Raw genomic sequence first — 24,341 nt, 5'->3', positions numbered from 1 at the left:
TAGCCTAAAGAAGGTGTGTAAACTGAAGAAGTCCATTTATGGATTGACACAAGCATCTAGGGCCTGGTATCATCGTTTTGACGAAAACATCAAAAAGTTTGGTTTCTCAGAAAGTCCTGATGAACCATGTGTATACATCAAAGCAAGTGGGAGCCATATTATTTTTCTAATTCTATATATTGATGCAATATTACTGATCGGGAAGGATATCCCAACATTGAAGGAGACTAAGGCCTACCTTAGTAAGTCCTTTCAAATAAAAGATCTAGGGGATGTTGCATACATACTCGGTATTAGGATCTATAGAGATAGATCCCAAAGACTCATTGGTTTGAGTCAGAGTACATACATTGACAAAATCTTAAAACGCTTTTCAATGGATAACTCGAAACGAGGAATTGTTCCCATACTGCCTGGTACCATTCTTTCTAAGGATGACAGCCCTAGTACTGAAGATGAGATCAAAATAATGAAACGCATACCTTATGCTTCAGCAGTAGGTTCAATTATGTATGCTATGACATGTACAACGCCAGATGTATCTTATGATATTAGTATAAATAGTGGGTATCAAGCTAATCCTGGAGAAAAACATTGGGTGGCTGTTAAGAACATACTTAAGTACTTAAGAAGAACTGAAGATATGTTTATGTTCTATGGAGGAGTTGAAGAAGAGCTTACTGTAAGATGTTACACTGACGCTGGTTTCAACACTGATCGAGATAACTCATGATCACAGTCGGGATATGTGTTCACACTTAATGGAGGAGCCGTTGCCTGGAAGAGTTCAAAGCAAGAAGTGGTTGCACTTTCTACAACAGAATCAGAGTACATAGATGCGTGTAAAACGGCTCAAGAATTTGATTGGATGAAGAAATTCATCGGTGATCTGGATGTCGTTCCAAGCATCAAAAATCCATCGAGATGCTTTATGACAGCACTCGTGCCATCGCTGTCGCGAGAAACCCGATGATTACCAACAAGACTAGACACCTTCAACGAAAATTCAATTTCATTTGTCAGGAATTAGAATTGGGAAATGTACGCATTGAAAAGATTCATACAGATGATAATCTAGCAGATCCGTTCACAAAGGCTCTACCTCAAAGCAAGTTTGAGAGTCATGCAAAAGGAATCGGTCTACGATTAGCTAATGATTGGATTTAAATTTGTACTTGACTAATATCTGGATATTCAGAACTATCTAGCAATGATATCTAATCGCCTCTGAATATGAGATATCTCTTTTGTGTTGAATATTATTATGTTCTATATTAGCATGTTATTTAATCCTTGAATAATGTAATTATTCAAAAAATTTCCATAGTCAGTCACTGTTGCGGGAGCAACTGTGAATTAAGACTAATATGAATCGGCTTGGTTGATTTCAAGAGGTGAAATAGCAAAGTGTTGCATCCAAATTCATATGTACTTGTTTGAGAACAACTATTGGAAATGACCCGCATCAAGAGTCACTCCATGGATCGATATCATAAGTGAATCTTGATCACAGGTAAATATCTTTATGTCTTTCGACCTGAGCTGCATATTGGAGAACTCAAGTATGGAGATTGTTATACTTTGACATGGTTAAACGTTGTTCATAATTGTGCAGTTATAAAAGCCTCCATTGGATAGAGCATGAACTATATAAGAGTATGTATGTAATCAAGATGGGATTTGTTCCTCTTATGTGTTGCGAGTTAGACATCTAAGGTGCTTTTCTTATAAGTTGGATGACAAATGAGGATGATCACGTTCCATGTCTCATATCCAACATGATGTCTGTAGCAAAGAGAATATTGATACACTTACCTTATACTTCAATTGTAGCTAGTGAGCTCCTGGAATTGGATGTTGATTGATGGAACTCCTTCGTGTGTTATTAGGGGCAGTAGCCCGTTGTTAGACGTCAGCTACTGTCTTTCAGTCTTTAATGAATCTTGTGCAAGTGGGAGATTGTTGGATCTATATGCTCAGGAATCATTATTGAGTGATGTTGCTAATAACATATGATCATATAGGGTCACACCTTAATCAAGTTGGTACTTATTGAATATTTATTATGGATTTGATATTATTCAATAAATTCAACTCTTGTATTTAATTAGATAATAATTATTGTTTTATGAAAATAATAAAAAAAAGAAACTAGAAACTAGCCATTATATGATATGGTATCATATAATAAGCCATGTACAAAGTTTTGGACCCTTTGGTTAACCTTGATTAAGTTAAAGACTTACTCTACCACGGTTAATAAAGTTGGAGACAATTTTTGTCTCTTCCAAGTCATCATGGCCGAAATGGCCTAGTGTATGGGAGATTGCTTGTGTTTTCTTCCCAAGTTGGTGTCCATCCTTTGTCCCCCTTTCACTTTATGCTTTAAAATACTTTAGAGTATTTTAATGGTTTGACTTTACTTTGCATGGGTGTATAAAAGGGGACTCTTGTGCATGAAATGAGGAGAGTTCTTTTGGTCTTTCTCCTCTCTATTTCTCTCTAAAGCCGAGCGCACCTAAGGGAGAGCCTCTCTCCACTTTTGAAGTTGGTGTTTTAGATTTTCGTGATTACTTTGTGTCTTCCTTCTAGTGCTTAATTGTTTAAGCACTTACGGCTTAAAGAACAAATTCATACAAGAAGAAAACTAGCAATTTGAGTACCTTATCTTGTTGGTGGATTACTTGAAGAAAAGATCAGGCCTCTTATTCTTGCATATATACTTCAACACCCCAAATCCAAGAGGGTCCAAAGGCATCAAAGGTTGTTATTTACAAACACCCTATGGATGTTGTGACATCATTCTAACCTCTATAAAAGGATCCTTGATGGTTTTTTTGTTGTCACACTCGAAATTTATAAGAAATTTTAAAAGCTTCTATTGCCGGTTTTTGTGAAAAACTATCTATTTTATGCATCAAAAACCCTTCAGTGGTATCAGAGCCATTTTTTAAATGTTAGAATGATTTTTATGTTATGATAATCTTTGGTTTTTGGAAAACAATCATGGATTCTTTTTGGCTAAATAAATATCCATATTTATTTTCTTTGGCAACTTGTTGTTAAAAGTGTTTTTTATATAACCATTTTCCATGCATTTTGGTTATATAAAGGTTGCCTTAGAAAAAATAAAGAGTTGTTTGTTGGTATGGTTGATATGTTTGTTGTGTATAAACAAGCCATTAGGACATTTGTGGCTACTATTTATTCATATGATGATGTAGTAGATAAATATGTATTATTTCATGTGTTTATTTTTATATGTAATAAATTAGTTTTAGACTAGTTGTATTTTATTTTTTATAAATATGTAACAAGATGGAGCTTAAAGATCTTATGAAGATATGAAGACATGGAGACTTTTTTTGAAGACCTTGAAGTGTCCCATTAAGTCCTTTAAGAAATGACTTAATATTTGTTGTGATGGCTCACAATAAATATTACTAGAAAAATGGTTTTCTTTATACACTTTAAAATGCATGCATGTGATGGTTATTTTGGTTGTTGTAAAATGTTGTATGTATGAAAATATGTTTGCCATGCAAAAACATTTACACAAAATAACATCAAACTTGGTGTTTAGAGTTTTATATAAAAGTTTCAACATAAGATGTAAAAATTGAGTTTTTTGTTAAAAAGAGTTTTTGAATATTTTTTTAAACTCTAAAGTAGCCAAAGTTTTAAAGATATAAAAAAGTTTAAAATATTCCAATAACGTCGAATTAAAATTGAATATAAATTTTAACCGGTAAAATTGTATATAAAATAAATTCGACTTTATGATTTTTGGAACACTTTAAATGTACCATGAAATATTTTATGCATGAAATATTCATGATACAAAATGTTTTAAAATGCTAGAATAATTAAACATTGATAAAAAAACCCTTATTTACAAAACTTCAAATCCATGCAATCCACTTAAAAATCATTTGGGATTTTTGTGCAATTCATATGGATTTTCGGGTCACCTTATTCATTTTTGTTGTCAAAAATAGTCAAGGTGTTTTGTATTTGCTTATGGGATAAATGTCACCTAACCATTTGTGAAACATAACTCACATGTTTTTTAAATGGATGATTTGATCAATTTCTTATGTGATAATGGTCACCTAAGCATAAGAGTTTTGAGGCATAGATGGGATAAACATGCCATTTAAAAACAAAGTAATGTTTTTGGATCCCATAAATCTAAGAATTATATAAGAGTTGTAATTGGTTATCATAACCTACCTCACACTGCTGAGTCCCACAGATAAATCTCTAGCAGCTGGACCGCTAGAATCCCCGCGCTATCAAACATAAAATAATCATCCACTCAATAATCGGATCCCGACCCACACTAAGAGTACAAACTAGGGTAGAAGACCATTTTTACCCTTTCTTAAATTGGACCAAGGCCAAGACCCAATCCACTTTACCAAAGGCCCAATTTCCATAATAATCACTCAAAGCCTAATATGGCCCTATTTTCCAAATTGGGCCCAAACCCCTCTCATGGGCCTTCCACCTAGGAGTCCAATAAAATATCAACAACCCAACAAGGAAATCCTGATGGCCCAATAAGGCCCAAAACGACAAAAGCCCAACATAGCCCAACATCGAGAAGCCCACGAAACCGAAGCACACTGCTGAGTACGCGGGGTGTACTCAACTCGTATGCTTAGCGTACTCCCTTCGAGACCAGTACGCGCAACGTATAGATGGGACGCCCAATGTACTCCCCAGATCACCATCCTACCCCATTAAGCACTTAATCAATTAAGCCCTTGCTCCAAACTCTCAGATCTGGTTCCTATGGACGACTTATAATGTAAAGTTGCCAACTTTTTGTGCATGCACGGCTTAATGGGACTTTAGAGCTCAAAAGAGTTTAATAAATGACTTAACACATGCATGAGACCAAAACCACCATAAATTTTGCACCTTTATGCTCAAGAAACCCTTAATGTGCCCAGATCTATAAGGATAAGTTCCAAAAACGTCCTTAGCTCACAAAGCCAACCAAAAAGGGACCAAAATGACCATAAACAAACTAAAGAGTAGATCTATGAAATGGAATGACAAGCTTTGAACTTTATTCCTCAAAAGCCACCAAAAAAAGGTGCAAAAGCTGGACCTCAAGGCTCTCCACCAAAGAATGAGTCTTCAAGTTTCTTCTTCTACCACTTCAAGATGCACAACACTCACCAAAACCTTCACAAGATCTCAAAAGCACCATACAAAGGCTAAGGAATGAATTAGGGTTTTCTAGGGTATGAAGGCTAGTTAAACAAGGAAAAAAGAGGCTATCTTATGGTTTATATAGGGTACAAGCCCTAAAATTAGGCTTTTTATATTTCTCATGTACGCTAAGCGTACTCCACGTACACCCAACATACGTGGATGAGCTTCGCGACCCATCTGCATGAGTACGCCCAGCGTACGAGGAGTACACCTAGCGTACTCCAACTTTCCCAAAGTTGGCAATTCATCCCCCTAAGGACCAATTTTGCAACAATACACCCCCAAAGGGTCTAAACCGAAATGCACAATGAACCAAGCGTTACACTCCAACCTTCAGATCTGAATATAAATGATGTTTAGATGGATAAAGTTTCCAACTTTATCCATAACAATGTCACAAACCTTCAAGATCTAAACTTTATGCACTTAAAGTGAGCAAAAGCTCATAGCACCCAAAACTAGCTAGATCTATCAATTTCATCATCAAGATGTAAACTTTATACCTTTAGAAGAAAGATCAATGTGAACAAAGTCTGGATCTACAAGCTCCAATGCAACCAACACTTCTTCAATGAACTCCTTATTCTCCAAGGTGCACCAAGAACACTCCAAAGCACTTAAATTCACCTTCATTTTGCTCACAAGGCTTAATCTAGGGTTAGGGTTTCAAGAGAGGGTGTTGGAGAGGTGGAGGCTGAGAATGGAGTGGGTTTGGGGAAGTTAAGGAGCTTAAATAGGGCTCAAACCACGAAAATAAGGTTTTGGCACTGATCTTGTACGCCCTGCATACTCAATTTATGCCCAGCGTACTAGGGATGTCCTTACCCTAGTACGCCCTGCGTACATGGCTGACCTAGAAATCACCAAACTTCAAACGGTCGTAACTTCTTCGTTCCAACTCCGTTTTCGACGTTCTTTATATCCACGAAAAGTTATTAAAGAATTATATAATATTATCTTAATAACTTGGGCTAAAAATTTCTCGAATAAAAATCCATATCTCATGCAAGAACCCGGCCTATGACTTTTCCTTTTCTACCCTTCGGCCCAAAACACAATTCAAGGGTAAAATCTCTTAACTAACATTACCTCCTTCCACAAGGACTAAACTTTGCTTCCTTAAGGCCCAAAGCCTTACACAATTGACTTCTAGCCCACGACCCAGAAATGGCAGGAAACAGGATGTTACAAGCTAGCCACTGAGTTTCTTGATATGATAAAACGACTGAGACGGTGGCGGATATCACCACCAAGTTCAGAGAGAAGGCATTGTTGGTACCCTAGTATGCAACTGATGAGGAAGACTTGATACCTTGATATGTTGAGTTTTGATATCAGAGAGTTTGTTAGTTTTTATGCCTACCCAACACTGGATGATATGATGTCCAGGGCGTAGGAGCGAGAGATTGATCTAGAGCACATAAGGATGATATGGTATCCATGTGTTAATATTATTTGATTCGGGGGCTACCCGATATTTTGTGTCTCTTGCGCTCAGCAAGAGGTTTGTTGGAGCTCCAATCGAGCTGGTTCATCCATTAGAGGTCGAGATTGTGGATGACCGGTCTGTCCAGGTATCGAAGGTTCATTGTGACTGTGTTCTATAGATGTTTAGCGAGCAGTATCCGATCGATTTGGTTCCCATTCCTTAGCGCGGGAACAAGGTTATAGTGGGGATGGATTGGTTGAGCCCCAATGGGGCGGTGATTGATTGTGAGTGCCAGATGGTATGTTTGCGGACCCCAAGTGGGGGAGAGTTGGTGGTTCATAAAGAGGGCAATCAGCACGGGCCGGTCCTATGCTCAGCTACTAGGGCCAGACGTTATCTTCATCAGGGATGTTTCGGGTTCGTCACCTATGTTATGGATACCCGGGAGCAGGGTAAGGCGCCGGTTGATGTAACACTCATAAAAATCATTCCAAATTTAAACTTTTTAAACATTTCCAAACCAATGATTATTACAAAACTTGTTTTCAAAATAGTATAACATCAGAGTATCCCAAAATCAAATCATAAAATCATGAAATATGAGGAGCTGTACGATCACGCATTCGCCTTCCCGCGATCATCAGAAGTACCTGAAACAATAATCGATAAATGTAAGCTCGAAGGCTTATTGAGTTACCCCCAAAATACGAACGCCATAAAACATATCAATAACATAATAACGAACAGCATGCATAATGAGCCTTCAGCCTGACTGGACCGCCTCGCAGGCCTTCAGCCTATCTGGACCGCTCTCCAAGCCTTCGGCATGTCTGGACCGCCTCGCAGGGCCTACAGCCTATCCGGACCGCTCGTCGGGCCTTCGGTCTGACCAACATGCCCTCCTGGGCCTGTAGTCTATCCGGACCGCCCTGGGTATGTTGGCCTTCGGCACAAAGTAGGACCGCCTCAACCCAATCCCCCAATTAAATAAACATGTGCACATAATATCATACGCTAGCATATATAACAGTCAAACCGATCTAACAGATCATCAATCATAGCAACATCCTATAACCAGGATACACACCTAACCAGTCACTAACATAGCATCATCCTATATACCAGGATACCAACATAACCAGGTCACTAAGCATATCACCATCCTAGCTACCAAGATGTAAATCAATAAACATATCATGCAATAAACTCGGATACAAATCCGATAAGGGCCGGCATTGGTGCCTTAGACCCTGTTGATATAGTGAAGAGAACTCGCCTCACAAGTAGCTCGAATCGATAAAGTCAATTCAACCAAATGCAGCTCCAAATCTAACACCTACATCCACCGATGACTTTCTTCCATGAATCCCCAAATTACCAAAATATCCCCAGAGGTCAAACTGGTCAACCCTTGGTCCAAGTCAAAGTCAACGGTCAAAGTCAATCGTCCATGTTGACCTAACTCGTCGAGTTCCTTAAGGGTTCAGAAGGTCATAAAACCCTCACTGACTTACCGAGTTTACTACCAACTCGTCGACTCTATGCGTGTTCAGAAGTCGGGGAAACCCTAACTGACTCGTCGAGTCCTCTGCTGACTCGCTGAGTCCATGCAGAAACCAAACAACAGGAAAAACCTTCCCAACTCGTCGAGTTCCTTATCCGACTCATCGAGTTCATATAGTCCATTTCTTGTCCAGATGATTTTGAGCCATTCCAAAGCTCCAAATGGTAGATCTAGCCTCCTAGGGCCTAGTTACCATGTAAAGTTGCAAACTTTACGTGCATGCAAGGTCTTGAGAGCCAAAACCAAGCTAAAGAAGAAGCTGAAGGCAAAGAAAAGGCCATAGCTTGGCTAAGACTGAAACTTTATGACCATAAGGGGTAAAGGGGTCCAGATCTGAAGTTGCAACCTCATATCTTGCCCCAAATCCGGAAATACCACAACAATTCCCTAAAAAGGGTTCTAAACCCATGAATGAAGAGATATAGCTAATGGAGAGCCAAGGTAACGACTTGTTACCTTTAATGTGATGCTAATATGGAATAGAGTTCAGATCTACACTCCTCCTTATTCCAAGCTTCTTGAACTTCAAGTCCTTCTCACCAAAATCCACCTTTTAAGCGTAAAACACACAAATATGAAGAGTAAACACGAATTAGGGTTTATGAGCTCAAGGGGACTATAAAGGAGGCCAATGGAGGCTAATGACCCTTTAAATAGGGTGAAAAACCCTGGAAATTAGGGTTTAATCCTCCAGCTCCAACTCGTCGATTCGCGTCCTTCGACTCGTCGAGTTGGTCACTTAAAACACTCGGCTGATTTCGTTCCTACTCGACGAGTCAGGGCATCCGACTCGTCGAGTAGACCCTTTAAAGTGGAAATAAAGCTGTAAAATTTATACCTGAGAGTCGGGGTGTTACAATTCTCCCCCACTTGAACTAGACTTCGTCGTCGAAGTCTGCTGCGGTGAACAACTCCGGGTAATGCTCCCGCATCTCAGCCTCTTGCTCCCAAGTCCACTTAGATCCCCTCCAGTGCTCCCATTGTACCTTTACCAAAGGTACTTCCTTGTTCTGTAGAACCTTCACTTTCCTCTCCAGAACGGCTACCAGCCTCTCTACATAATTCAGTCGCTCATCGACCCGAATATCATCTAATGACACTATCGCCTCCTCGTCCAGAACGCACTTCCACAACTGCGAAACGTGGAAAGTACTTTGGATCTGACTAAGCTCCTCTGGTAGCTCGAGTCTATATTCCACTTTGCCAACCCTGGCAATGATCCGGAACGGTCCAATGTATCAGGGACCTTATTTCCCCCTCTTCCTAAAGCGGATCACACCCTTCCAGGGTGAGACCTTCAGGAGTACCATGTCACCGACCTGAAACTCCAACTCAGATCGGCGCCAGTCGGCATAGTTCTTCTACCAACTCTGTGCGATCTGCAACCGCTGTCTAATCTGTTGAATCATCTCTGTAGTCTGCAGGACTACCTCGATCCGACCCATCACCCTGTGACCCACCTCGCCCCAACAAACTGGGGTGCGACATCTCCGTCCATACAACAGCTCATAAGGTGGAGCACCAATGCTGGAGTGGAAGCTGTTGTTGTAGGATAACTCTGTGAGGGGTAGGTAAGAGTCCCAACTGAAGGGTTTTGAACATTCTAACACTCCTAAGTGTACATGCAACCCTAGAAAACCTTGGATCTATGTTTGTCTAAAATACATGCAAAATACTTATTTTTCCAAGGTTCATAACCTATCTAGCATGGCATGGGAAACATTAAACATAATGGCTAGAAGAGTTACATACCTTTCAATTAGTGAGTTGATTCCTTGGAGTTTGAGAGCCTAGCACCAATATTGTGAATGCCTCAAATTGAAGTCACAAATCACCACAAACTTGAAAAAACCTTAAGAGAGTGTATGCTTGCTTATAGAAATCGGCCACCACTTTTACACACACAACAAGTGCCATTTCAAGCATCACAAGATCCTTTATATAGTGTGGAGGATTAGGGTTACATCCATGTAAACCATAATCCCCATGACTCTTCCTTTCCAAGGATCCATGGGTTAAAAGCTCCATGGACTCCCATGCATGCCAAGCCCATTTCAAATGAGTATTAGCCCACACTTATATAAATACAAGAGCTCATATTTAATTAGTCATCTTTTTTATCACCAAATTAATTCTAAATTAATTTATGATCAATACTAATTAAATAATATGATTTCATATTAATATATTATAACTTATAATATATTAACAAATCATAAACATACAATTCTCAAAGGTTTAACCATAAATAGTTTGGGTGAAGTGCAACCCAAATGGACCATGCCGGGTCGGGTCAAGTATACACCAAATAAGGTTATGGACTTAGACACCTTATCCAACAGTCTCCCACTTGAATAAGTCTAATAACTATATTTTCTTATATTACTTCAGGAACCAACCGGCAATCGTAGCTCTCAAAACTCTATTGAACTATGAAGTGCCATTTTAGATAAGTGATCATATAATCCTCTATTCTAGATATCAGTCGGACAAATACATGGAACAATGTCTTACTTATTGTCCAGCAGTTTGTTTCTCGATTTCCCGATTTGTTTGACAAAGAACTTAATCGAACACATCAATTTAGTTCTGACCGGGCCCGGTACATGGGTCAACACAAAATCATCGAGGGGCCCAGATATCGCTTCTAATCCAAGAAGGAACAGATAAACTTCGACTCATATGCTTGTTCTTCTACTTGTTGAATTATACACAAAGGCACGTTTTATAACATCGAGTTACCAATGAGTTTACGTACAATCAATGTATAACCAACTCATTGGCAACAAGTCATATCTCTAGGTTTGAAGACTTATATGATATTACCGTCTCACGATCACTCGAGATAAATTCCATAAAGTGATGCCAGTGAGCTTGGGTTTATTCCAATACTCAGAACTTATGAGCACTCATGAATGTTGTAGCAACCATTGCTATGGCTAAACACCTTTAGTCATCTACAAGACCAATTCATGACAGTCTTAATTCATACTTACTTCCGACGTATGACCGATTGTGGAAGTTTGAATAAAGTAATTTATTCTGGAAGTCAAAACATGCAAAGCTGAAACAATAGTAAATAATTGACAAAAGACAGTAACACCTTACTCATAAATAAATACACCTTTTATTCATCATCAAATGTCGATTACATTTTACAAGTTTCAGAAATAGCTATCTAATCTGTAAAACTAATATCATCCTTCAGCCCTATGCGCCTCGCATGCTGTAAGTGCCTAACCCTCGCCAGTCCCTTCGTAAGGGGATCTGCAGGATACTCTTCTGATGATACCCACTTTGCCACGAGGAGTCCTTCTTCTATCTTGTGTCTTATGAAGTGATATTTTCTGTGAATGTGTCTGGATCTACCATGATCTCTCGGTTCCTTGGCTAAGGCAACCGCACTATTGTTGTCATAGAAAATCTCCATAGGCTCCTTAATAGCTAGTACAACTCCAAGGTCTCCGATGAAGTTCTTCAGCCATATCGCCTCCTTTTCCGCTTCACTCGCTACTGTGTACTCTGATTCACAAGTCGAATCAGCTACCGTCTCCTGCTTGGAACTCTTCCAAGTGATTGCTCCTTCATTTAGGGTAAAGACCCAGCCCGACGGAGAGCGGAAGTTATCCCTATCAGTCTGGAAACTAGCATCACTATACCCTACTATTCTCAAGTCATCACTCCCATCAAGGGTAAGAATCCAATCCTTAGTCCTTTGTAGGTACTTGAGTATATTCTTTACCGCAGTCCAGTGAGCCTTGCCAGGGTTCCCCTGATATCTGCTGACCATGCTCAAAGCAAAGGCCACATCAGGACGGGTACAAGTCATAGCATACATGATCGAGCCAACAGTGGAAGCATATGGCAATCGACTCATCTCAGCTATCTCAGCCTCTGTACTCCGGCTCTGAGCCTTGCTCAGTTTGGCATTGCTTTGGATCGGTAACTCTCCTTTCTTGGAATTCTGCATGTTGAACCTTTTCAACACCTTATCCAAGTAGGTACTCTGACTAATTCCAATTAGCCTTTTACTCTTGTCTCTTAATATCCTTATCCCTAGGATATAGGCAGCCTCTCTAAGGTCCTTCATAGCAAAACACTTCCCAAGCTAGGACTTCACCTCCTGCAAAGTTGGGATGTCGTTTCCTATGAGCAGTATGTCATCCACATACAGCACCAAGAAGATAACTATACTCCCACTAGCTCTGACATAAACACAAGACTCATCTTCGCTTCTTGAAAAACCAAACTCTTTGACTTTCTCATCAAAACAAAGATTCCATCTGCGAGGTGCTTGTTTCAATCCATAGATAGATTTCTCAAGCCTACACACTCTATTCGGGTGCTCTGTACTGATAAAACCCTATGGCTGACTCATGTAAACATCCTCAGCCAACTTCCCATTAAGGAAAGCGGTTTTTACATCCATTTGCCATATTTCATAGTCATGAAATGCTGAAATGGTTAGCATAACCCTAATAGACTTAATCTTTGCTACTGGTGAAAAGGTCCCATCATAATCAACTCCCGGAGTTTGAGAAAAGCCCTTTGCAACCAGTCGCGCCTTATAAGTGTGTACATTACCATCCATGTCAGTCTTCTTTTTGAAGATCCATTTGCACCCAACTGTCTTACGACCTGGTACATTGTCAACCAGGTTCCAAACTTGATTGTCATACATGGACTGCATCTCGATGTCCATAGCCACTTTCCATTTAGCAGCCACAGGGCCTGCCATGGCTTCCGTGTAGCTGTTAGGTTTGTCCAGATTTACCAGTGTACTATCATTGATAAGTGTATCACCTTCCGCAGTAATATGGAAACCATAGTAATGCTCAGGTGCATTCCTAACTCTCGTGGAACGCCTCAGAGGTACAGACTCGTCAGTCGGATCAACAGGAGTTTCCTCCTCAGGTTGATTTCTAGGATTTGAGGTTCCTTCACCACTTGACTCTTGAAGTTCTTCAAGTTCAATTTGCCTCCCACTGTTTCCTTGGCTCATGAACTCTCTTTCACGAAAGACCCATCTCCTTGCTACAAAGACCACATTCTCACTGGGTCTGTAGAAGAGGTAACCAAAGGATTTTTGTGGGTAGCCGATGAAAATACACCTCTCACTTTGAGGTTCAAGCTTATCGTAAGTCTCGCGTCTCATAAAAGCCTCGCAACCCCAAATCTTGATGTGGTCCAATATGGGAACTTTCCCAGTCCACATCTCATGAGGTGTTTTGGCAACCTTCTTTGTAGGGACTAGATTAAGGATATGGGCGGCGGTCTCTAAGGCATACCCCCAGAAAGAGATTGGTAGTGAAGCTCGACTCATCATGGAGCGAACCATGTCCAACAAGGTCCGATTATGCCTCTCAGCCACACCATTCAGCTGTGGTGTCCTGGGAGGTGTCAATTGTGAGACAATCCCATACTCCTTAAGATAGTCGAGGAACTCAGTGCTAAGATACTCACCACCTCGATCGGATTGAAGCATCTTAACGTTCCTGCCCAATTGATTTTCTACTTCCTGTTTAAACTCTTTAAACTTTTCAAAAGTTTCTGACTTATGCTTGATTAAGTAGACATAACCATATCTACTATAATCATCAGTAAAAGTCCGATAATAGCGATTAGCATCCCTTATGGCAGTTTTGAAAGGTCCACATACATCAGTATGTATAAGGTCCAACAAACCCTCACCCCTTTCACAAGAACCAGTGAGGGGTGATTTTGTCATTTTCCCAAGCAAACACGATTCATAACTATCATCTGACTTTAGGTCAAATGACTCCAAGACTCCATCCTTTTGGAGTTGGCCTATGCGATTCTTGTTTACATGTCCAAGACGACAATGCCACAATGATGCTTTATCCAAGCTAGTAGAAGAATCAATACACAACACATTATTTCCTAGGTTATCTATAACCGACACAGTTTCATACACACCATCACAAGGTAATGCTTTAAAAAAAAGAACATTATTAAAGAAAGCATTAATACTACCAATTTCATTATCAAAAGAAAAGGTAAACCCTTGTTTGTACAAACTATGAAAAGAAATAATATTCCTCGCCATTTCAGACGAGTAAACACATTTATTCAAATCTAACTTTAACCCACTATCTAGCAACAAATTATAAACTCCAATCTTGGTAACAGATGAAACCTTCTTGTTCCCCATGATTAAGTTTATCTTTATGTGCTCCACATCCTCACTTCTTCTTAGGCCCTGCAAATCACAACATATGTGAATACCACAACCTGTATCAAGAATCCAAGAATTAGAATATGGTGAGTTATTAGACAATATAGTGTAAATACCTGCATGGGATGGTTTCACTTTCCCATCCTTTACATCCTGCAAGTACTTTGGGCAGTTTCGCTTCCAGTGCCCCTTATTCTGGAAATAGAAGCATTCAGCATCCTTAGGGATGGCGGAAGGAGTAGCAGAACCACCTTTGGTTCCACTTGATGAGGAGCCATCAAGAGACTTTCCCTTGGTACCCTTCGAACGGGTCTTCCTCTTCTTCCCTTTGCCTTGTCCGATAGCCAAAACAGGGGTAGTTGTAGGAGTAGGAGTAGTAACAACTGAATTACCTTTAAGACCACTTTCGGCGGTCTTCAGAAGTCCTTGAAGTTTGCTGAGTGTGACTTCCTCCTTGTTCATGTGGTATGTCATGGGGAATTGATCATAACATGAAGGTAAAGAGTGGAAAATGATGTCAATTGCCAACTCCTCAGGGAAGTTCACATTCAATTTCTGCAAACGGTCCACATACCTTTGCATTTTCTGCATGTGGCCCGTGATGGGTTCACCATCCTTCATTCGGGTTGTTATTATGGAGGAGATGATTTCATATCGCTCTTGACGAGCACTCTGATGGTAGCGGTCCATCAAATCCTGGTGCATCTCAAAAGGATAGTAGTCCTCATAGGACTTTTGAAGCTCGGCTATCATAGTGGCCATCATGATGCATGCCACTTTGGTAGCATCTCTTTCATGTGCCTCATATTCAGCAAGCTCCTCAGGAGTAGCAATTTGCTCGGGCACCTTAAGCTCCTTGTCGAGAACATATTCTTTGTTCTCATAGCGAGTGACCATCGTGATGTTCCTGATCCAATCTGTAAAGTTGGATCCATCAAAGATGACTCTCCCATAAAGGTTCATGAGAGAGAAGGAGTCGGTCGGGTTTGGGCCAGAAGCAGCATTGTTGGAAGACATCTGAAAAGAAGAAAAGACAAGTTTAGTTTAGATATAAAGATAGTCCTTAATAAAATACCCAAATGTAGTATTAAGGCTAGGATCCAATCACAATATATTATAACTTAGAAAAGGGATGTCGTAATCCAAGCTATAACATATTTGAAAGGTAGGTGAATGACGATTCACCAATTTCCACCATGAAAACGAAATATGTAAGTATTAGGTTTTATTTGGTTCTAAGAAACTCCTAGATTATTTTGAGATTCATTGAACTTTTCAATGGCATGATTCAATCTCGAGTGTGCCCTTCAGGTTTTGCGAGTGGGATGCCAAGGATCACAAAACAAGGTGTGAATAACCATGCAAATTCACTTGGTACCCTTAATATTATCACCTAATCAATGTGTCGGTTAACCACACGCGCTCTACCGATCTATGATAAACATTAAGTCACCCTTTGTTATCCTTACTAGTCCAAGTTAGTGTGCCGGCTAACCACACACACTCCACCAACGACTTGGTAAGGTACAAAGTGTGAATTTCATGGGTTAGCACCATTTCACATTTTCCTAAAGTAACTAAGATTGGGAATTTATAAAACATTTAGTTACTTTATAATAATCATTATACTTTTAATAAGAATTAAAGTCATTGTCCTACCCGTTCGACTAACGACCCTCCACCGATCAAGGAAGCGGTGGGTGAGAGTGGACACCCATTAAGCTGCCATTTTATAGGCAACAACCTTATACCCCCCTTATAGACCGGCTTCGTGAATGAGGCCTACTAACGGTAAAACGACTTGATCTTATACATATATATAAATATTAACCATTAATCTTATAATAGTATAAGGGTAGAATTTTAACTTTTAAAATCCTAAGGGTTGGAATTTAAAGTGTGTGTCTTTACAAATTCCAAAACTTGAGGGCAAGTTTTGAAACTCTTAAAAACTTTTCATTTCATAACTAATGAGTTAAGGGTTCATAAAAGTGAAGACTCTTCATTTTTATGTAACTTATGTGTTTAAATGTTCATTAAAAGAGGTGACCTTTGGAAATCCATAACTTGAGGACAAATTATGGATTCCATTAAAACACATAAATGATCAAGAATTAATCATTAAACAATTTAGCAAGTAATTCCTATGATCTAACAATAACTCATAAGAACATGAAAATCCATATCAAATTTTCAAGAACATATGAACACATATAAACATGGAATTTTGATATTAGCCATTGTAAATGGATTAGAACAACCATTACACCATCTAAAATAAGTTTTATAACAACAAAACAGTTTAGGGTAATGTTTCTAGTCCATTTCCAGCAGCACAAATCGAAATTCTGCATTCTGCATGGCCAACTCGTCGAGTGCACGAACTGACTCGCCGAGTTGGTTGAAGTTTCACTTGGACTCGTCGAGTCCCCCCATAGACTCGTCGAGTCCCCTGTGCAGACAGCTCAAAAATTCGATTTTTACACTCTTTTGCATCAAGTATTCACAAACAAACCTAGGCTCTGATACCACTGAAGGGTTTTGAGCATTCTAACACTCCTAAGTGTACATGCAACCCTAGAAAACCTTGGATCTATGTTTGTCTAAAATACATGCAAAATACTTATTTTTCCAAGGTTCATAACCTATATAGCATGACATGGGGAACATTAAACATAATGGCTAGAAGAGTTACATACCTTTCAATTAGTGAGTTGATACCTTGGAGTTTGAGAGCCTAGAACCAATATTGCGAATGCCTCAAATGGAAGTCACAAATCACCACAAACTTGAAAAAACCTTAAGAGAGTGTATGCTTGCTTATAGAAATCGGCCACCACTTTTACACACACAACAAGTGCCATTTCAAGCATCACAAGCTCCTTTATATAGTGTGGAGGATTAGGGTTACATCCATGTAAACCCTAATACCCATGACTCTTCCTTTCCAAGGATCCATGGGTTAAAAGCTCCATGGACTATCCATGGACTCCCATGCATGCCAAGCCCATTTCAAATGAGTGTTAGCCCACACTTATATAAATACAAGAGCCCATATTTAATTCGTCATCTTTTTTATCACAAAATTAATTCTAAATTAATTTATGATCAATAATAATTAAATAATATGATTTCATATTAATATATTATAACTTATAATATATTAACAAATCATAAATATACAATTCTCAAAGGTTTAACCATAAATAGTTTGGGTGAAGTGCAACCCAAATGGACCATGTCGGGTCGGGTCAAGTATACACCAAATAAAGTTATGGACTTAGACACCTTATCCAACACCAACTCCCACCAAAGTCAATGACGCAGGCCCTGAACATATCCTCGAGAGTCTGTATGGTAAGCTCACTCTGGCCTTCCGTCTGCGGATGATAGGTTGTACTGAAGTGCAGCCGTGTGCCCGGTTCCTCATGGAACTTCTGCTAAAATCGGGAGGTAAACCGAACATCACGGTCTGAGACGATAGAGACTGGAACCCCATGACGCACAACAATCTCACGTATATACACACCGGGCAACTTCTTGGCCGATGAGCTCTCCCGAATGGGTAGAAAATGAGCACTCTTGGTCAATCGGTCTACGATGACCCAAATAGCATCGAACCCCTTCGCCGTTCTCGGCAGCTTGGTGATGAAGTCCATCATGATCTTCTCCCATTTCTACATGGGAATCTCCAGAGGCTGCAGCTTGCCATGTGGCCTCTGGTGCTCGGCCTTGACGATCCTGCAGGTCAAGCACCTCTCAACATACCAAGCGATTTCTCGCTTCATGCACGGCCACCAGTTACTCAATTGCAAGTCCCGGTACATCTTGGTGGCCCCCGGGTGAATAGAGAAAAGAGACTTATGAGCCTCCTCTGATATTGTCTGTCAGACGCCACCAGACATCGGAACCCAGACCTAACGCAACGGGTCAATAATCCCCGGCTATCCTGAACAAACCGGGTGTTCTCACCCCTAATCCTCTCAAGCTTCCAATTATTCTGACGCATACCCTCTGCCTGGGCTTCCCTGATCAAGCCCACAAGTGGAGAATACACTAAAATCCTCATGCACATCACTGGAGTAGAAGATCCAGCTGACTTGTGGCTCAGAGCGTCCGCAACCACGTTCGCTTTACTCGGGTGGTAAAAGATCTCACAGTCGTAGTCCTTGACTACATCCAGCCATCTGTGATGTCTTATGTTCAGGTTCGGCTGATCCATGATGTGTCTCAGGCTCTTGTGTTTCGTGTAAATGGTACAGCGGACCCCATATAGGTAATGTCGCCAAATCTTGAGAGCGAATACCACCGCTCCCAACTCCAGATCATGAGTAGAGTATCTCGTTTCATGTGGCCTCAACTGCCGCGATGCATAGGCTATCACTCATCCTCTCTGCATGAGGACCGCTCCCAGTACCGTGATGGATGCATTACAGAACACCACAAAATCCTCAACTCCCTCCGGAAGAGTCAGGAATGGAGCCTCGCATAGTCGCTGTCTGAGGGTCTCAAACGCCCTCTGCTGCTCGGGGCCCCACCGAAAATCTACCCCCTTCCACGTCAGGCGAGTGAGGGGTACTGTAATCTTGGAGAAATCCTGTATGAATCTCCGGTAGTACCCTGCCAATCCCAAAAAGCTCCTGATGTCTGAGGGAGATTTCGTAACCTCCCACTGCATAACCGCCTCGATTTTGGCCAAATCGACCAAAATCCCCTCCTGGTTAATGAGATGTGCCAGGAACTGGACCTCTCCTAACCAAAACTTGCATTTCGAGAACTTGGCATAAAGCTGTTCTCGCCTCAGAACTCCCAATAACTCTCGTAGATGCTCCTCATGCTGCTCTCGGGTCTTGGAATACACCAAGATATCGTCTATGAACACTATGACCGAGCGATCGAGCATCGGTCTGCAGACCCGATTCATCAGGTCCATAAATATTGTTGGCGCGTTGGTGAGCCCAAACGGCATCACCACAAACTCGTAATGTCCATAACGATTTCGAAACGTGGTCTTCTCCACGTCCTCCTCCCTGACCCTGACCTGATGGTACCCGGACCTCAGGTCTATCTTGGAGAACCAAGATGCTCCCTGCAACTGATCGAAAGGATCATCTATCCTCGGGAGTGGATAACGGTTTTTCAATGTTAACTTGTTCAACTCCAGGTAATCAATGCACATCCGGTGTGAACCATCATTTTTCCTAATGAACAGTATCGGCGCTCCCCACGGGGAACTACTTGGACGAATGAACTTCTTGCCCAGCAGTTCCTGCAGCTGTGATGACAGCTCCTGCATCTCTGGTGGTGCCAACCGGTACGGCGCCTTGGCGATAGGGGCCGCACCCGGCACTATGTCAATCCTAAACTCAACCTGCCTCTCCGGAGGCACTCCGGGTAACTCTTCCGGAAACACGTCAGCAAACTCTCTGACCACTGGAACCTCTGATATTGAAACCTGATCCCTGACCCGCGTATCCACCACATACGTTAGATAACCCGCACACCCGTGCTGAATGTACTGCCGAGCCCTGGCAGCCGAACAAAACCATGATCCCAATCTGGTGCCCTCGCCATAAACAATCAGTTCTCCCCCACTTAGGGTTCGAACTACTACCCGCTGACCCTCGCAGTCGATCATGGCACCGAAGCGACTAAGCCAGTCCATACCCACGATCACACATACATCCCCCATGGGAATCGGGATCAGGTCTATCGGAAAAGACACTCCAAAGATCTCCAATACGCAACCCCGATAGACCGAAGAAGCGGAAATCCAGTGTTCGTTGGCGATAGAGACTCGCAACAGACACTCTAGCTCTCCTACTGGCAAACTGAATTCCCTACTGAAAGATTGAGAGACAAACGGTCGACTCGCCCCCGAGTCAAATAATACCAAAGCAGGTAAGGAGTTCACTAAAAACGTACCTAACCACAGGTACAAACATATAAGCATAAAACAAATATAGTCAGTAAGATAAGGGATAGAAACATACCAGCAGCCACATGTGGTGCTGCTCTGACCTCCTCGGCTATAAGCTGGAAGGCGCGTCCCTGGGCCCTCGGGGGCGCTGATCGACCCTGACTCCTGTCAGTAATCCTCAATGTAGCCGGCGTTGGAGCCTGCGCTGGCCTGGCTGCGAGTTGTGGACAGCTATTCTTCACGTGACCAACCTGATGACAGTGGCAGCAAATCCTCATATCCTAAACTGGGGTCGTCTGACGACAATCCTTCGCATAATGCCCCTCTCTGCCGCATTTGCAGCACCCACTACCAGGTCTACAAACCCCCGAGTCACCCTTTCCGCACTTGCCACAAGTGCGGCCCTGCTGTCCTCCTGATCTGGAATCAGCGGTCTTCGACCGCTTCGGCGCTGGTTGTGTCTATGTTGGGGCCCGACCCTGCTCTCTCAGTTGTAGCTCAATCTCAAGCTCCCGCCGCCTAGCGGCCTCCTGTAACTCCAGCAAGGTATCACAGCGTTGGGTAGCAACAAACTGTCTAATGTCAGTCTTGAGCATGCTCAGATAACGTATCATCTGAGCTTGCTCAGAAGCAAACTTCGGGCAGAATATCGCCCTCTCCATGAACATGCAGGTGATCTCCGTCACCGTCTCACCATCTTGTCTCAGATCCAGAAACTCCTGAGCTAACTGTTCTCACTCGACTCGTGGAATGTAGCGAGCGCGGAACATATCCTTAAACTGCTCCCAAGTAACAGCAGCTCTCTGATCATCCGAATACGACCCAGTCACCAACCTCCACCAATCCTTTGCCCCAGTCCTCAATAGGTTCAGGGCACACCTGACCTTCTAGTCAGTAGGACATGAACACGTGAAGAAACACCCCTCCACGACAGACAGCCACCTCATGGCTTTGATGGGATCCCGAGTCCCATCAAAAGTAGGGGGCTTCGTGTTGTCGAAGTCCTAAGACTGAAAAGCCCGACCGGCTCCCAACCCTGCCACAGATACAGCTGATGTGGCTGCTGCGGCAGCCGCCTCAGTGAGGGGTGCATATCGATCATCAAAATACTCCACCATAGGAGTCTTGATAGACCCAAACATCTTCGGCAACTGAGTCGGAACATAGCAGCAACCTCATCATGCAGGATCTCCCGGATCATGTCGTCCATCTCGTCTGGCCTCATATGACCGATAGTCTCAGGCGTTGTCGGCGCCTCCCGTATGCCCTCTCCTGATCCTGAACTGGATACAGTCACAAATCGTCGTGTGACCACCATGCTGAAAATATATCAAAAAGATATCATATATTCCGAATAACAATCCGGGAACCAACTCCCAACAAAACCCTAGGGGTTGTGACTTCCTTGCTACGCGTATGGGTCTTGTGCTTTCAGTAGTACGGGCCCATACTACCCTCCACAGCTACCCATATTTTTCTTAAGTATCATCATAACGCCCTAAAACTTATACATAAGCATGGCATGCGCTCAATCCTCACTCCTAGAGGAAGGCTAAATATCTCATAACTGGAGGACTCATCCAAACAACCCATCCATGAAACTTCCACCAACCATGCAGCACTCGTGTATGCTAACCATACATAACGTTGGACCCTATAGACTTTTGAATACCCGATCCTACCCTAAGCCCTTCACCAAACAAGAACAGGAAATAAGTCCAAACCAAACATTCTCAGGCTATAAGATCTTAGTTATGTACGGTCGTGATGCATACACTAAGCAACTATAGTAATGATGTCAATTTCATATAAGGAACGACCCTAGGCTATCAGGCATCATATAATCAGCCAATTCTATCATGCAATTCCTGAAGATCCTTAGCCTAGTACTAGCATGTTGTTCTAACATATCACATAATCAAATAATCTGTAAGGTATTTTGGTGTCTATCCGCGAGTTTGAAACTGGATTATTTGATTATGTCATATGTTAGAACAACATGCCTCGCATCCTCCTTTATTATTTTAAAAACATTTTAAGAAAATCATTTTAAACTCTTCTCCTCAGTTTGAAACTGGAGACACACGAGTTTTTCTTCCAATTCACTCAAACCAAGGCTCTGATACCAACTTGTAACACTCATAAAAATCATGCCAACTTTAAACTTTTTAAAACATTTCCAAACCAATGATTATTACAAAACTTGTTTTCAAAATAGTATAACGTCAGAGTATCCCATAATCAAATCATAAAATCATGAAATATGAGGAGATGTACGATCATGCCTTCGCCTTCCCACGATCATCAGAAGTACCTGAAACAATAATCGATAAATGTAAGCTCGAAGGCTTAGTGAGTTACCCCCAAAATACAGACGCCATAAAACATATCAATAACATAATAACGAACAACATGCATAATGAGCCTTCATCCTGACTGGACTGCCTCGCAGGCCTTCAGCCTATCTGGACTGCTCTCCGAGCCTTCAGCACGTGTGGACCGCCTCGTAGGGCCTACAGCCTATCCGGACCGCTCACCGGGCCTTCGGTCTGACCAACATGACCTCCTGGGCCTGTAGTCTATCCGGACCGCCCTGGGTATGTTGGCCTTCAGCACAAAGCAGGACCGCCTCAACCCAATCCCCCAATCAAATAAACATGTGCACATAATATCATATGCTAACATATATAACAGTCAAACTGATCTAACAGATCATCAATCATAGCAACATCCTATAACCAGGATACAGACCTAACCGGTCACTAACATAGCATCATCCTATATACCAAGATACCGACCTAACCAGGTCACTTAGCATATCTCCATCCTAACTACCAGTATGTAAATCAATAAACATATCATGCAATAAACCCGGATACAAATCTGATAAGGGCCGGCATTGGTGCCTTAGACCCTGTTGATATAGTGAGGAGAACTCACCTCACAAGTAGCTCGAATCAATAAAGTCAATTCAACCAAGTACAGCTCCAAATCCAACACCTACATCCACCGATGACTTTCTTCCATCAATCCCCAAATTACCAAAATACCCCCAGAGGTCAAACTGGTCAACCCTTGGTCCAAGTCGAAGTCAACGTTCAAAGTCAACCGTCCATGTTGACCCAACTCGTCGAGTGCAGCTAGCAACTCGTCGAGTTCCTTAAGGGTTCAGAAGGTCATAAAACCCTCACTGACTTGCCGAGTTTACTACCAACTTGTCGAGTCTATGCGTGTTCAGAAGTCGTGGAAACCCTAACTGACTCGTCGAGTCCTCTGCTGACTCGCTGAGTCCATGCAGAAACCAAACAACAGGAAAAACCTTCCCAACTCGTCGAGTTCCTTATCCGACTCATCGAGTTCATATAGTCCATTTCTTGTCCAGATGATTTTGAGCCATTCCAAAGCTCCAAATGGTAGATCTAGCCTCCTATGGCCTAGTTACCACGTAAAGTTGCAAACTTTACATGCATGCAAGGTCTTGAGAGCCAAAACCAAGCTAAAGAAGAAGCTTAATGAAAAGAAAAGGCCATAGCTTGGCAAAGACTGAAACTTTATGACCATAAGGGGCTAAAGGGGTCCGAATCTGAAGTTGCAACCTCAAATCTTGCCCCAAATCTGGAAATACCACAACAATTCCCTAAAATGGGTTCTAAACCCATGAATGAAGAGATCTAGCAAATGGAGATCCAAGGTAACGACTTCCTACCTTTAATGTGATGCTAGTATGGAATAGAGTTCAGATCTACACTCCTCCTTGTTCCAAGCTTCTTCAACTTCAAGTCCTTCTCACCAAAATCCACCTTCCAAGCTTAAAACACCCAAATATGGAGAGTAAACATGAATTAGGGTTTCTGAGCTCAAGGGGGTTGTAAGGGAGGCCAAGGGAGGCTAATGACCCTTTAAATAGGGTGCAAAACCCTGGAAATTAGGGTTTCATCCTCCAACTCCAACTCATCGAGTCATGTCCTTCGACTGGTCGAGTTGGTCACTTAAAACATGCGGTTGA

The 24,341-nt window shown here is 41.8% G+C and overlaps 1 pseudogene; it reads left to right on the top strand.

Moving 5' to 3' along the window:
• The first annotated feature begins 376 nt into the window (after window positions 1-376).
• On the top strand, window positions 377-1,167 carry LOC145122457 (secreted RxLR effector protein 161 pseudogene; annotated as a pseudogene).
• Window positions 1,168-24,341: the final 23,174 nt, after the last annotated feature.

Source organism: Lactuca virosa, chromosome 6 (assembly GCF_052849685.1).
Source record: "Lactuca virosa cultivar CGN04683 chromosome 6, Lactuca_virosa_CGN04683_v6, whole genome shotgun sequence".
In the NCBI taxonomy this organism is placed as follows: Eukaryota; Viridiplantae; Streptophyta; class Magnoliopsida; order Asterales; family Asteraceae; genus Lactuca; species Lactuca virosa.
This window is presented reverse-complemented; position numbering and strand designations above follow the sequence as displayed.